This window comes from Cygnus olor, chromosome 5 (genome assembly GCF_009769625.2).
Source record: "Cygnus olor isolate bCygOlo1 chromosome 5, bCygOlo1.pri.v2, whole genome shotgun sequence".
NCBI classification, from domain to species: domain Eukaryota; kingdom Metazoa; phylum Chordata; class Aves; order Anseriformes; family Anatidae; genus Cygnus; species Cygnus olor.
The window spans coordinates 670878-685626 of record NC_049173.1 but is presented as its reverse complement, the minus strand read 5'-3'; the positions used below and the strand labels follow the sequence as shown (position 1 = coordinate 685626).

General features: G+C 43.7%; 1 long non-coding RNA gene across 1 annotated transcript; it reads right to left on the bottom strand.

Moving 5' to 3' along the window:
* Positions 1-110: 110 nt before the first annotated feature.
* Positions 111-8351, bottom strand: LOC121071390. The gene is made up of 4 exons (XR_005820563.1): positions 8181-8351; positions 1823-1877; positions 1224-1360; positions 111-771 (listed from the first exon to the last, which is right to left on the bottom strand). It is a non-coding gene; the product is annotated as an uncharacterized LOC121071390 (long non-coding RNA).
* Between the last annotated feature and the right edge of the window lie 6398 nt (positions 8352-14749).

Genomic DNA, 14749 nt, shown 5'->3' with positions numbered 1-14749 from the left:
GGGGTGGCCGCACACCGCCCTGACCTGTGTCACCGTGCCAGCCTTCACAGGCGGGGCTAACTGTCTGAAAACTCACACTTGGCTTGTTATAAAGGAAAGGTCATTAGTAATAAAAAGAAAATAAACAATTAAATAAGATTTACCATACAAGAAATGAAAATTCTTAATGTATTAAATTGAAAAAGCAGAGCTTGTCAGAAGGAAATTCTGATGTTCCAAGGTCTGCTTTCATTCCAAAAGGAATAGAAAGCCAGTAGATAAAATGTAACACACACAATTTAAGAAATCAATTTAAAGTGGCACAACTAAAAATGCTAATTAGGAAAGAAACACTTCAACATCTGAAATGAAATGTCCAAATAAACGTCAGTGTGAACGGAAATATTTCTGTTTGTTCCATCACTTTCAAATCAATATTATCCTACACAGAAAAAACTCATTCCAATTAAACCACATTTTCCATTGAGGACAAACTTGTGCCTTCATTCTGCTTGGCTGCTTCCAAGCCCTCACCATTTGTTCTTCCCTGGGGCAGCCCCCCTGGGCCATGCTTCTGCTCGTACTTCTCCCTCGTGCTTCCCCGTGCTGGGTGCTGGCTGAGCCCTCAGGCCCCCAGCAAGCAGCATGGGCCCAGGGCAGCTGCAGGCAGGAGAGGAGCAGCCCAGCAAGATTTCAATGCTCAAATTGTCTGACTTGCAATAGAGCTCTGAAAAGTAGCTTGTTTTCTGCAGATTCCTAAGGAAACAGGGGCACTCTGCAAAAGTGTCTGACCTGCGGGAAACACCACGTTCCAGTATTTCAAAATGGAAATATTTGTGGAGCTTAGCTCTTTTTTTTTTATTATTATTATTTATTTTAATTTTCATTTCATTCAGATGGCAAAGCCTGTACAACTCTGTGAATCTGGGTGTCTGTGTTCGTGTTGGAGCGTGTGGGCATATGTCACGTCTACAATCAGGTGTATCACAGGTATCAGGCTGCTTTGCCCAGGCATCTCCTCAGAACTGGCGTGGCTCCCTGCTCTTTGAACCACTGAAGCCATCAGCAGCTGCACAGCCTCAGACATAGACGGATTTTGGTGTTTGGTCTTCTGGACTGTGGTTGGAGCAGAAGAGCCTAAATGTTTCAGGAACAGTGTGTTGATGGAGCTGATCTTTGGGGAGAGTTTCAAAACCAACTTAATCTTGTCCGATGGAGGGATGGGAGCAGGCTGCACTACTTACAGTGCTGTTTGGAAGTTGGCTTCCCCGAGCTGCATCGGCTCTGCCTGCAGTTTGACCCTCTTAAGAGCTCGTTGTTTATGAAGACAAACAGGCAAGGGGTTACTGCACAAACATTTTCCACCTGACAAGAACTGTTGCTGCGGATTAAGGAAAAAAGAAAAATCACTTCCTTTTGTTTTGCCAGGGAATTCAAATGCTTTAAGATTTAGTGTAACACAGGATCTCTTTAAGTGGTAATTGTTCTTTGTTTCAGACTACATCAATTTACAACTGGAACACTATGACTGTTACTGAAAATGCTTTGTAAATTTATTTACAGGCTGCTGGAAAGTGAAGAAGCACACAGACTGCATTTTAAATACAAATTACTTCAAGGTACAATTTGCTCAAATTGCTGTAGTGTGCATTATGAATTTAATTTTAGTACATTTTTGCTATATAATAACCTGATTTGAAAGTATAAATGCAAATTAAATTTAAATAACCTATAATTGTTACATGATGCAATGTTTCATAAATATTTACTATGGGTGTCTTATTATCAATTCAACTAGTCCTTTTACTGTGTATATAGTAATAAAGGCAAGGTCATCTCTTACTTGTGTGTATTAAACTTGTACTCTGCAGCATCTGATTGTTCTTCAGCTCGTCTGTCTATAAAGAGATAATCACAGTAGCATCTGAGCGCCTCACAGTCTTTAATGCATTTATCTTTCTCTCCGAGATAGGAAATGCTTTTATCACCATTACACTTACTGGGAACTGAGGCCCGGGCAGGCGGTGTTTGAGATCATTTAGGTGTCCGGCTGCTGCTGGAATCAATGGCAGTTCAGCACTAAAATGGACATGAGGAGCCGTGTCCAAGTACCTGTGCTCGGATGAATGAGAGGCGGGCAGCATCAAATGGCCATCGATCTCGCCTGCAGCGGAACGCCGGGGGGGCCTCCAGTGCAGCGCTCCGGCTGCATGGGGCTGCTCCGTGTGCCACTGGGCGCGGGGAGCGCCAGCACCGAGCCCCCCCACGTGCGGTCTGGGCTACAGGCAGGGCACCTGCCGCTGGTGCGCACGGGGCAGGCCCAGCTCCACGGCTGCAGAAGCTTTTGCTTGTGAAAATCCCTCCACACAAGGAAAATTAACCTCAGGGATAACACGGGATGATACCGCCTTAGCCAAGTTCCCACATATGCTTCTCTCTTTCAAGAAATATTTTCTTGAAAGCAAAAACTTTAGCATTATAACACTTTTTATACTGAAGAGAAGTTACTTGGCCAGCACGGGTTACCTGCTGTCAGGGACAGTTCCCTGTTTTCACTGCGTATGTGCCAAGTTACACTTTTCACTAATTTAATGTAAAGAACGAAAGAGTATAAAGTCTTGAAAGAATCCTAAATGGAAGGTCAGCTTTGACGCTATGCCTTTTAAATGGATAAGACAACTGTGAGGGGGTGAACATTTAACCTGTGGTTGAACAACGAAATGGAAGAAGGAAATGGTTGGTGGCTTACCCTAAACAGTTCCCTAACAGCTGATTTAGCGGAGGGATAGAGGGACGCTGCCTTCCTTCCCTGCGGAGGGAGGGCACGCTCACTCCTGACCTCACAGCATTTCTGGCAAGGCTGCAGGACCATCTGTGAGATAAATCTCATTTAAATACGGTGTGATTTTTGCAAAAAACAGCACATTTTGAAAGAAATTGTGGGTGCTTTTATAAACTGAATGCTGACTTTTCAGAAATGACAAGTGTCATTTCTGGACGTTGTGACTGGCAGGAGCTTTCTGTCTCCAACTTGAAACACGGTCATACCAGGCCACACATTCTCCATGACAAACCAAACCTTTTAAAACAATGCATCTTTTTTCTTATACTGTCGCCCCACTGCAAACCTAGGGTGGTAATTCCCCAGGCTGTGTAAAGAGAGAACAAGGAAGCCCACTGATGAGATTAACACCATGAACAAAAAGCCCCATGAAGCTACTTCCAACTGCTGCTCGTGTCTTTGTCAGCCAGCAACCCTTTGCTTTGCCTTCCGAGAAACAGAATTATCTCTGCCGAAGGCACCACAGCTCAGAGGCAAAGCCGGGGGGTCTCTCTCACCCACCACCCCCCAGGAGCTGAGCGCCCGCTGCCTGGCCACAATGGGCCCCAGCAGTAGGCACACAGCATCCAGTGTGTGGGACCCCAGGCAATGTGTGCTGTGATGGGTGCTTTAATAGGGCTAATTGCAACAGGAACAATGGGGTAGCTGATGGCAGCACAACTAGTGCCAGTGGCACCTGGGCTGTCCAGGCACGGCTGGCCCCCCGGGATGAGCAGTACCAGGAGGGAGGCAGCCCAGTTTCCTTTGCTCAGGTAACATTTATGCTCACGTAACCTGAAGCAGAAATTGTCCAGGAGTGCCTGGATGTAAAAAACACCCCTTCTTGCCAGCAGAAAGTCAAGGTGCAAAGCAAGGCCAAATGAAGTCATGCTGGGTCTCAGGCAGCAGAGGCCAGTAAATAGGCATTGCTGCCCAAAACCTCCAGCTGCACAAGCCTACTGCATGGCCTTCCTCATGCCAGCTATAACATTTTATTGTGAGTGTTTAATTTAAAGAGGCCACCTACAGAAATGTGACGTCCATTCAATCAAATTATTGCAGCAGGTGTTAAATGCTGCCTAGAAGATTTAGCCAGTGTTTCTGCATAGAAAAAAAAATGAGAAAAATATCGAAGGCTATAAGTCTCTGTTCTGTGTCTACCATGGGCAAAATGTATCTTTAAATAATTCAAAGACATGCAAGGATAATTAATGACATAACTTTTTGCAATTTTGGTTTAAAGGGTTGTGCTTTTCCTCACCATAAACAAAAATGTGAAAGTTGGAGGCTGAGCTTTCCTGCCGCAGACAGCCCTTCTGTAGGAAGCTGAAAAGAATCAGAAGTGAGGGTATGCATTCAAATGGCAGGTGATGGTCTCCTCGTCAGCAGAGGGGACAACCACTGCATGTGAAGGCACAGCTGGTCCCCCAGTGCCCCACTGGGCTCTGCAAGGACACTGTGCTGGGCTGGCAGCCCCACTGCTCTGCGGGGCGTGCCAGAGTCTGGATGCTGCTGGCTTTTTCTTGCTTTGGGTTCAGCATCTAAAGATTCAAGAAGCTCCCCAGGACTAGAGTTATTCCATATGTGATCCAGCTAGTTCAGAAAAACTGCATTTCTGTATCTCATTTAATGTCTTGCTCCATTTATGCCGGCCCTCCAGAGGAGGAGCCTCTCTTGCATTTGCCCCCTCTACCTCTTTTTTTCTTTTCTTTTTTAATGTATTACCTGAAAATTTATTTAAAGATACACTTTGCACTTTGGAAGTTTTGAAACCCTGACCTCTTCCAGCTGTAACTCATCAGTCCTCTTAGTCATTCCTCAAGAAACTGAGGCTTTTTTTGTTGTTGTTGTTGATTTTGCCGTTTTTTTTCCAGTGGATTTCCTGCTATTTGGCAAAATTGCTTTAAAGTACTGAGAACATGGGCATTTGAACATGCCCAATGTATACTGTACTGAATGATTCATTGAGCAATTTCTCTTCCAAAACCCAAAGAACCATGAATTCATCTCTAATAACTCCACTTATTGTCCACTGCTGGACAGCAGAGGTTTTGTTGGTAGGAGGTGCCCCACAGAGGCATCAGTCCACAGCTTTGATTGCTGCTGGTCTGGGTCTCCCTGCTTGGATATCTCCAGCAGCCGCCTGGCCGTGGGGCTGGGCACCCTGCTCGGGAGGCCCTGCTGGGGCTGGGGGGCCCAGGGGCACCCAGAGGTGCTCCAGCCCCAGCCACGTGTGATGCTGTGAGCATGGGCGCCGCTTCAGTGTTTGGATCCTTCAGTACAGGCCTCCATCCCTAGTAGCCCAGATGAGTAATTTTCCTGGTAAGGTATCATAAGTTTAGGATTAAATTAAATTCCCAGAAAATAGCATGAAACCATATAGAATAATATAATATGTACATAGAATATATAATAGACCTTCCTTATAAGCAGGCCATGGTCCAGTATAATCTTAAAAATAGTTTTGACAACATACCAAACATGATAAATTTGCATCCACACAGGATATCTTACCATGAAGCCCACTGTAATATGTGATTTTTCCTACTATTTCTGCTTTTGTTCTTAATATGATGTTTTATTTTCTTTTGTATTGTTACAATTCCTGCTTCTAGAGTTTTCTGTGGTTTGGTTTTGTTTTTCCTGGTTTATTTATTAATTTTTTCTTCTTTTTTTATGCCAGCAGTTCCAGTTGTACAGCAGTGCTGTCATAACCATGCTGGATCCTTGTGCTTTTGCTGAAATGGTGTACTCTTGCATGTCCCTTCTACACGTTAATTAAGATTTTGCAGCCTTCATTCAGGCAGTTACCTGTTCTCACTTTTGGTCTCTTCTTTCACAGAGAAAAGAGACTTTTTTAATATAACTGCCACCTGTGTAGTTAGAATAAGGTTTAAGTTCGCAGTTGAGGGAAAAATTTGCCAAATGTTGTAAAGGTAGGAAGAGTAAGGCAGAAAAGTCAGAAGGATTAGTGGGATAATGGAAGAATTCATGATGTGCAGCCAGGATTTGAAGCGGTTCATCGAGAGGACAAGGAAGCAGAGGAAAAAAGCCTTCGGTTTTCCTTGGTAGTGTGGCTTCACCTGAAGGTCATGGGAGAGACTTGGGGGCTCTACTGTTATTTTCTGGAGTAGAATTTGGTTCTAGTTTAGACAAGGAACATAGAAGTAACATGGCTGATAAAAAAGCAAAACCAGAACAGATTTAATGACCAAAGGGCCCTGTCCAGTCATTATGCAATGAGTGCCAGAGAATTTCTCCTAGTAACTACTACGCACTACCTATAAGAACACTCATTTCAGAGGGTAATCCCTGAAAAAAAAAAAAAAAAAAAGACAGCTGAAGGCTTAAACTCCTCCCCATGAAAGCCCTTCCTGTCATTGCTAGCCATGTTGCGCATCCCCTTATAATTTCTACATCATGTTCAAGTCTCAAGAAAACTCTTCTCCTCATTTAAAAGCAGGCTTTTGAGACATAAAGCATGGTGGCAGCCCTTTTCTGAACTCTTTCTTGTTTGTTGGCCTTTTTTTACAGTTTAATATCAATGCAGAATTGACCTTATTAGTACTGGTTCTGATAGTAAGATTCCCCTCTACTCTTTTCTGTTTATTATTCTAACAAGAGGGGAAGCCATATGTCATGCTGGGATCACTAAATGATGTCCAATCAAGCCGTGATTACCAGGCTCCCTACCTAGTTTTATATGGCTGACTTGCCCTTGTCATTTTGCCAGAAATAATTTTGCTTTCTTCTATGTCATTGGAAAAACATTCAAGACAATTGGTCCAACATCAAGCTTCTGCAATAAAGATAGAGCTTATGTTGCACAATGATTTTGCATTTAAAATGACTACTGGCTAGATAGGTTTTTGTGCTGCTTTTAGTATATGATGATTTGACTATAATAATTATCATTTAGTATAATTTAATACATTTAAAGATAAAAATATTCTATTTTAGCCTTTATTATAAGTCTTATAATTTCATGAAATTGATGTTTAGTGAAAATACTTTATCACCTACAGTTATTAAACGAGTCTGTTACAAATACTAATGAAATTAAACAATAATAATAATTAGCAGGAGCACCTGCATCGCAGCAACCTGGCAGGTGCCCTCACTTGCCCATGTCCCGTGCAGCTTCCTGCCACCCACCAGGAGCCCCGCTGCCACGCACCCATCCTGGGTGCTGCCCAGACAGGCTGTTCTCTCCCTGTTACTGCCAGGCAATAGCACGGGGTTTGAGAAGTCATTTCTGCGTTGAGGGCACAAGAGGCCCAGTCAGAAATCTGAGTGGTAAGGTGAGGAACTGCAAATGGAAGGGCCTCTCATTTCTAAACCTGTTTTAGGAATACCATTGTAATTTCCAAATTCCAGGTTTCCTATTGAGCTTCCATTTATTTATTTCTACAGACACACGTATACAGCTGATGACTCAAGAAAACAAAAGCACCCATACTAGCCAAAGCTGTGTAGGAGCGTTCACACACAGGACACTAGGAGAAGGAAAGCAGCACACATACAAAGAATGACCTGAAGCAAGCAAGCTGTCACAGCATTTATGGGAACAGCGTGATATTTTGTACAACACATCCCAAAGGAAGGGTGAATCTCTGAAGGCTCTATACAGGGAAAGCCCAGAGACATTCATGCACGTTAAGCTAACTAAATTAATCACAGAAACACCACGCCAAAGGGGGAAACCAAAGCGTGTTGCCCTCTCTTCCACTAAGCAGAAGCAGTTCCCTGTACTTGCAATGCCGAAGATGTGCAAACATTTGCTATATATTGCTGCGTTACAGAGAGAGCAACTCAAACTCCCTGCGCAGAGGCTGGGGAGATGCTGAAAGCTGACGCAGATCCCGGCCTCATCCTTCAGATCTATGCAGCAGACCCACGCTGTAGTGAATATAAAACAGCGATACCCCTTCCACAGCGCTGCCTCTGCCCGACTCCCTTCCAGCAGGGATGCCCATGTTGAAGCTCCGCCGCACTCACCCAGAGGTGCCTGCCTTCTCCTGGGAGCAGGGAGCAGCTCCAGCAGCGGCAGTGCTGCGGGTGCCACAGCACCCAGCCCCGGGGGGCTGCAGGAGGGCCCATGCCTGTTACCTCTCATCCCCTTGGGCTGAAGGCGCTGCTGAGCTGAAGGATGGTGAGCTCTCAGGCCTCGCACTGCTGTGAGGCTCTTGGGGCTGCTTGAGGGGTGGCAGAGGGAAAACCTCAGCCCCACAGACAGCTTCTGGGGGGGGACCCATCCTGGTGGGGTTGGACCCCCCCCAGGTACCTGAGTGGGATAGCGTCTGTGACACAGGGCATGGGCACTGCCTTCACAGGGAGCTGGGGGGTACTGAAAGGTAAAACCAGAGTGAACCATACATACCAGAATGGGGTATGTTCCTGTGTCCATTCTTCAAGTCCATCCCTTGCAGTAGTTAATTAGGTGCCTTGGCACAGATCTTACACCAGGATATGTGCAGGGAAGTCATTTCTGGCTCCTGCTTTCCCTGTCCAGGCAGACAGGCTTCACACAGCTAACAGCAGAAAGGCTCTGCTGATAATGAGCTCCTAATGAGCTTCTGGTCACCTGTGGGAGCATTTTATATTCTGCTGCTGAATGCCTGCAGCAGACACCAATCCTCAGCCCAAATTTCACTGCCTTAACCTGAGTCTTGAGCAGGATTAAAGGTAAGCATCCTGTGCAGGCTTGGAAACCTAAGCTGGAACATGTGCTTTGCAGCCTCCCAGCACCCTGGCAGCTGGGTGTGTCCCGGGCAGAAGCAAGGGGTGATGTGATGTTAGGTAGCAGTTGGTAGAGTTTGTTTTTCAGATTTTTTTTTAAGCTACTGCTGTTAAAAATAAATAAATAGTGAAGGGCAATGTTAGCAGCATGATTCTAATTTGTTTAATCAGATTATGTTTTCATCTCTGCTGATTTCTAATTTGGATATATGAAAATGAAATTAATATTAAATTCTCATATTTATTCAGACTTAATGAGATGACTGGAATGGCTTGCCAGACTCAGTTGTCTTTATCTGTGGCTAACCATCAGCTCCTGAAAATTGTCTTTCACTGGACTTTATAACTACCTGAAGTTCAGGAAAAAGAGCCAAAAGAACACTTGTTCCAGTCGTTTCAGAGTCACGACGTCAATAATTAACAGAAACAAGCACTAAACAAGATTTAACAGGAATAAAGAGCTGTGTTTAAAAATAAAAACTACTACTTATCGCAACAATGAAAGAAACAATCTTGCTTTGCTAAAAGCCTGGCTACAGATGACAGAAGCAGTTCAGCCTGTGGATGGATCAACTCCCCTTTTCCTTTCGGCCTCTCCTCCCAGCATCATTCCTGTCCGTTCCCATCTTTTGCTTCAGCAACCCTGTGGGTGAGGAGCAGGTGGCAAGGCTCTGTCCTCCCAGACATGTGTCCTCCCCATCGAGCTGCAGAGCCTGGCACTGTCTTGCTCCCCATGCTGGTGCTGAGTCTTCTTCCACACCATGTATTATCATAGAATGGCCTGAGTTGAAAAGGACCTGAAAGATCATCTAGTTCCACGCCCCTACTCTGGGCAGGGTTGCCAGCCACTAGAGCAGGCTGCCCAGAGCTGCATCCAGCCTGGCCTTGAACACCTTCAGGGATGGGGCATCCACAGCTTCTCTGGGCAACCTGAGTGCCTCACCACCCTCTGAGTGAAAAACTTCCTCCTAATTTCCAACCTAAATCTCCCCTGTCTTAGTTTAAAACCATTCCCCCTTATCTTATCACTATCAACACATGTAAACAGGCGTTCCCCCTATTATTAATTCCAGGGGGCAACAGGACCTTGTTCTGCTCTGGTGTATGGCTGTTGTCTTCTTCAGCACCTTTGGCAAACTGGCACAGATCTTGAGAATGCAGAGAGAATATTAGAACTCTTTCTAATTCTTTAAAGATATAATTATCTTGAAAATGTCTTTGTGTTGTACACAAGAGTTCTCTATTTTATTTTTCTAGACCAAAACCTGAGTGTCTGGCAATGCAAAGCTATCCAGGCAGTGGAAATTCTCAATCCTGGAAGTTGGACAAAACTGAGAGAAAGGGAAAGTCATTAAAGCAGTTTGCACATTGCAAAATTAAAGTGTACCTGCTGGTAACAACTGTGTTTGTATTTGGCCAACTGCTTTAAACTAAGTGATAACCAAATTATACCTGCTTCAGGCTGTTGCAAATCCTGTTAGCAGGGGGTAGGCTGTAATGGATTAACTTACATCCCATTCTGTGTATATCATTAGAAGGTCTAGGTTCTCTGGTACTGATTTCATCTCTGCAATGCAGCCTTGAAATCAGGAGAGAAAGATGCTGGATTTTCTTTAGATGATTCACTCTGCTGCCACATTTTCTTATCTCTTGTTCTTGCATGTTTAACACTGGCAATGTACAGTCATAAACAGCAGGTTATAGCTGCAATCAAACAGATTCTTCCCACCAGAAAAAAATAAAATAAAAAATCCAAAACTTCAGGGGTTGAATTCTGTCCTCCCAGGCATGTCCTTGGCTCAATGATTTCATTGCAAATGGGCATATGGAGCCAGAGTCTGGGCTGGTACATCCAGATTTATGAGAAACACTACACATCATTCTCCAATTTCAGTCTGAGAGCTGTAGATCTTGGCACAAACCATCCTGAAGCAGAAGGTGGTGGTGAGTGACAGCTTGACAAATTTCTGTCATTGGCTGCTACAGCACATATACTTGATTTGGAGGCAGATATGTTGGTTAACTCTGGATATATTGTACCACTCTGCAGACACACTGTGGTAATTATTTTGGGTATTCAACAGACCTTTTCTTTTAAAATCACTGAGTAGTACTTTACCTGATTATCTTCATTGTGAATCCAACCTTGTCTATATGATAAGATTTCCTACTCAATCAACACATGCTTCTAACTTGTAATTATCTTTGGAAATGTTTTCATAATGTGCAACCCTTAACCTTTTTTTATATGTTGATTTATTGCCTCTGAGTTAAACCTTGATGTTCAATTTCCTTGTGTTGTTATTAACATCTCCTGCTAGAGAAAATAATTTAACTAAAATTTCATGGAAAAAAATGAATCAAAACATGATATTTATATTCAGCCTTTTAATCATTTCAAACATAGAGAAGTTTTTGATTTAAAATTACAGTAATTTTATTTCAATTGTTCTTGGTATTATCCTCAGACATAATTAGGAATATCCACGTAATTAACTAACTGTCAGCTCCTTCCATGAACTATAAATGCCTATGATATATAAAATACCAAATGCCATTTCAGATACCAGTTTTTAAAGCATTTTCATGACAGAAAAGTTGGATCAATGTCCTTTGCTTCTTGTTCAGATTCACGAGCAGCTGCAGAGGAGTGGGGCACCAACTTCTGCCTGGCCTCCAGCAGCATGGAGTGGCCAACGCACATCCTAACCCCCGAGCTGGGGACTTTTTAATGCAGAGGAACAACCTCAGAGAAGCAGATTTATAATGCAGTGAACTCTTAAGAAGGAAACATGGCTCTGTAGGCTAACACTTAACAGACCTAAAATATGCAACAGGAAGGAGCTGTCAGGAGTCTGAAGACACCAAAGGACCTTGTTAGTCCTGACCTTCCACCCCTGTTCCTGCAACTGGGAGAAGAACATTTCCTTTATCTTATCCAAAAGATTCTACTTGGAAGTAGGCAACTGTGCTATCAGTAATATTGAGATCTGTTTGTTGTTTCTCTTTTTTTTTTCTTTTTTTTCCCCTCCCATTAAATTGCCTTCTTAAAGTGGCATCCTTTGCCCATCAGCACTGCTCTGATGAGGTCTATCAGGTCAGTATCTATCTATCCATTTATCCGTCTCCTGGGTCTGCTGTGCATTTAGGGTTTGAGTGCTGCTCTGTGTGCAGCTATTGTGAACTCAGCTGGTAGGTCTTCATAAAAAGCAAAACATGTTCAGCTCATCCAAATCTCAATCAGCTTTCATCAGTGCTGCACCAGAGTGCTAAAATGGAGCCGGCTTAGGGCCCAGTACCCATCAAAGCAGATTTGGATGGATCACCCTCATTTTACCACCTACGAATCTAATAAACAAACTGTTGTTACACTTTAATGCATTATCTGTCATGATAATGAAGTTTTATTTACCATTTCCAAGAACATTTTCACTTTTAGAGATGTTATCAGAACAAGCAGATCAGCTGAATCACTAATGCTCAGTGAACACTGCCAAGCTGCGAAGAAAAGTCTCCGCTGTGGATGCCCATGTGTTGGCATACACTGCCTCTCAAGATCCATTTTTGCTGTGCGTTCGTTGCTTTATTTATTTTCCAGTCTGCTGAAGGTTAAAAGAGGTGGCTGAAAGCTGTCCTCGTGCATGGTGTGCACGTCCTCTTCTTGTCCCGCGCCCTCCCCAGGACGCGCCTGGGGTCGCCCCAGGCTGGCCCTTCCCCAGGCTGCCTAAAGCTCCCTGGGCTCTACAGCAGCTCCGCCTGTCACCTGCTGGGATGTGCTTTCCCTTTCCATCTCTCTTCCTCCGCCAGTATTTCTATACTCTTTTCCCAGTCCCAGCCTCCTTCTACATTTGCTCCACCTCCTTTTGAAACAAGCCTTCCAGGTTTGTGTTTATACAGCACCTGGCATGACAAAGCTTCCCCTGGACAACCTCCAGATGGGACTGCAATGCAAGCGTATGGTCATAACTGGTTATACCCAAAACAGCCACAGTAACGTTCAGCAGTTTATCCTAAGACACAGTTTACTCCTCCTCTTCTTCTTCCTAATAATCTGCTGATGCACTGATCCATAAAACTTATGAGAAATATTTATAAAGGTGACAGCCTTGACATGGAGAATTAAATCATAATGCAAGAATGTGCCAATTTAGTGGCTTATGAAGTTCAAGTAATAAAAAAAATAAAAAATAAAAAATCCACAGAAACAGATGAAGAACTGTCACAGCTGAGAAAAACAAGCCTCCGAGAAAGAATTAGAGCTACAGATTTCCCATATATGACAAAGAAAGAGGATCAATTTTTGTCAGGTGACAGGTAAGCATGAAGTGAGTGGTAAGCACCATGTTATAACATCTTATACATGAGCAACTCTTACTGAAACAGCTGTTGTTTAGGAAGAGAGAAGTGCCTCTGTTGTAGCTGAGAAAATAAATGGTGAAGCAGCAAAAACAATGCACAAGAGAAAAATCAATTGGGGGGGGGGGGGCATAAGATATTTTAAGGATGCGTTCACTGGGAAGAGATAGGCATAGCAAAGCACCAGTCTCTTATTCATGATGGGTCTGTGCTTTCCTACCATCTTTAATCACATAGACCTTCTGCTGTGGTAAACATGACTCATTCTGGTAGTGCTGTAGCAGAACAGCTTTTGCACAGAGATTTTTACCAAAACAGAGGCAGGAGGCTGACAGACTTAAAAGAGAGCAATGCAGTAGCCACTGATGGCAGTGATTCACAGTGGCCTTCAGCATATCTTTTGTACTGACTCCTCTACGTTCTTCTGTAGCTGCCATATTCTCTCAGGTTTCCCCAGTTTTAAAGTTGTTTTTTTTTTTTTTTCAATAAGATTTGTACATGCAACAGACCAGAGAGTCCAAAACATGCTGTAACTCATGTGAAAATGAAGAATTTGGACTGATTACGTATTTGAGAAAAGTACACGTTTCCACCAAGAGGCTGCCCATCAGTTACCCCCACTGTGAGGTATCAGAGAACAACTATCTCCGTGGCACAGCCAGAGATATGCTGTGTGTTTCTGATACGATGTGTGTCTGTGATGATGCAGATAAAATATGATAAAAATGATGCAGTGAATACTTCAAAGGTGGAAGCACGATTATGACAATGTTGAGGTGGGGGGGTACTGCTACAATACCTTATGTTTTCCTTTTTGAGGGAAAAAAAAAAAAAGTAATTAAGTGATTGCATCACATCAGGGTCCACAGCTCTTCCTGTGGTGTTTGGCACCCGGTCCCCCAGCTTTGGCCCTGGTCCCATTCCCCCTTTACTGGATTGCTTTTGGCTGCTCCTGACCTAGTTCTGTAACTCAGGGATGAAGTTGCTGACAGCGGTGAGAATCTGACTGAGCATCCTGGGCCAGGGTGCTCGGAGTGAACGGCTGCAGCGCTGCCCCTGCCGCAGGGGCTGTCACAGCGTGTCCTGCTCGGTGGGCAGGGGTCAGCACTCAGCGCCGTGCTGACAGGCTCTAGGGGGTTATTTTCTTTGACTCTTTTTTTTTTTTTTTTCTTCCCTAAGTGAAAGCGTTTATACTTCATAACTGTTTTTAACCCCACGAATGATTTTAAAATGGGTGTGCCAGTCCCTTTCCTCTGTACAAGGGCTGGTGTAGATGGTCCTTTAATACAAACCGGGTTACGTGTGTGACCGGTTTGGTTAAAACTGAGACATTTGACAATTCCAAGAGGCAATTTCTTATCCAGTGACTGGCAGTCTAAAAGATGGGGACAAGCATTTTAGCTAGTTTAGAAGTGTATCATTACTAGTTAGGGATGTGAAATCTCTTGTCCTTATGTGTTCATGGAACAACAATGTGATGAAATAATTGAAAACAAGAAACTAAACCTACAGTGGTCTGCTATTTTTCACAGAATTACAGCCTGCAGAAAACAGTGTCTCTCACTTAAAAACCCATCATCATCCGTGGAAGGAAGCTCTGGAGAGCACAAGGGACTGCTTGTGTAAACAGCTCTCTACATGACAATGAAGGGGTGATGAGGAGTGAAGCACACCTACAGCAGCAAACCAGGGGTGGCAACGATGCTGGGCAAACAGAAATTAGCAAATGTCAGATTTACAGTTCTCTGCTAATCCCCTCCCCTTTATATAACAGAAATGTATATTGTTTTTGTTGGCCTAATCCAACATTTGTTTTAATCACTGTCAGACTTTTAAACAATTTCAATGAGCTTT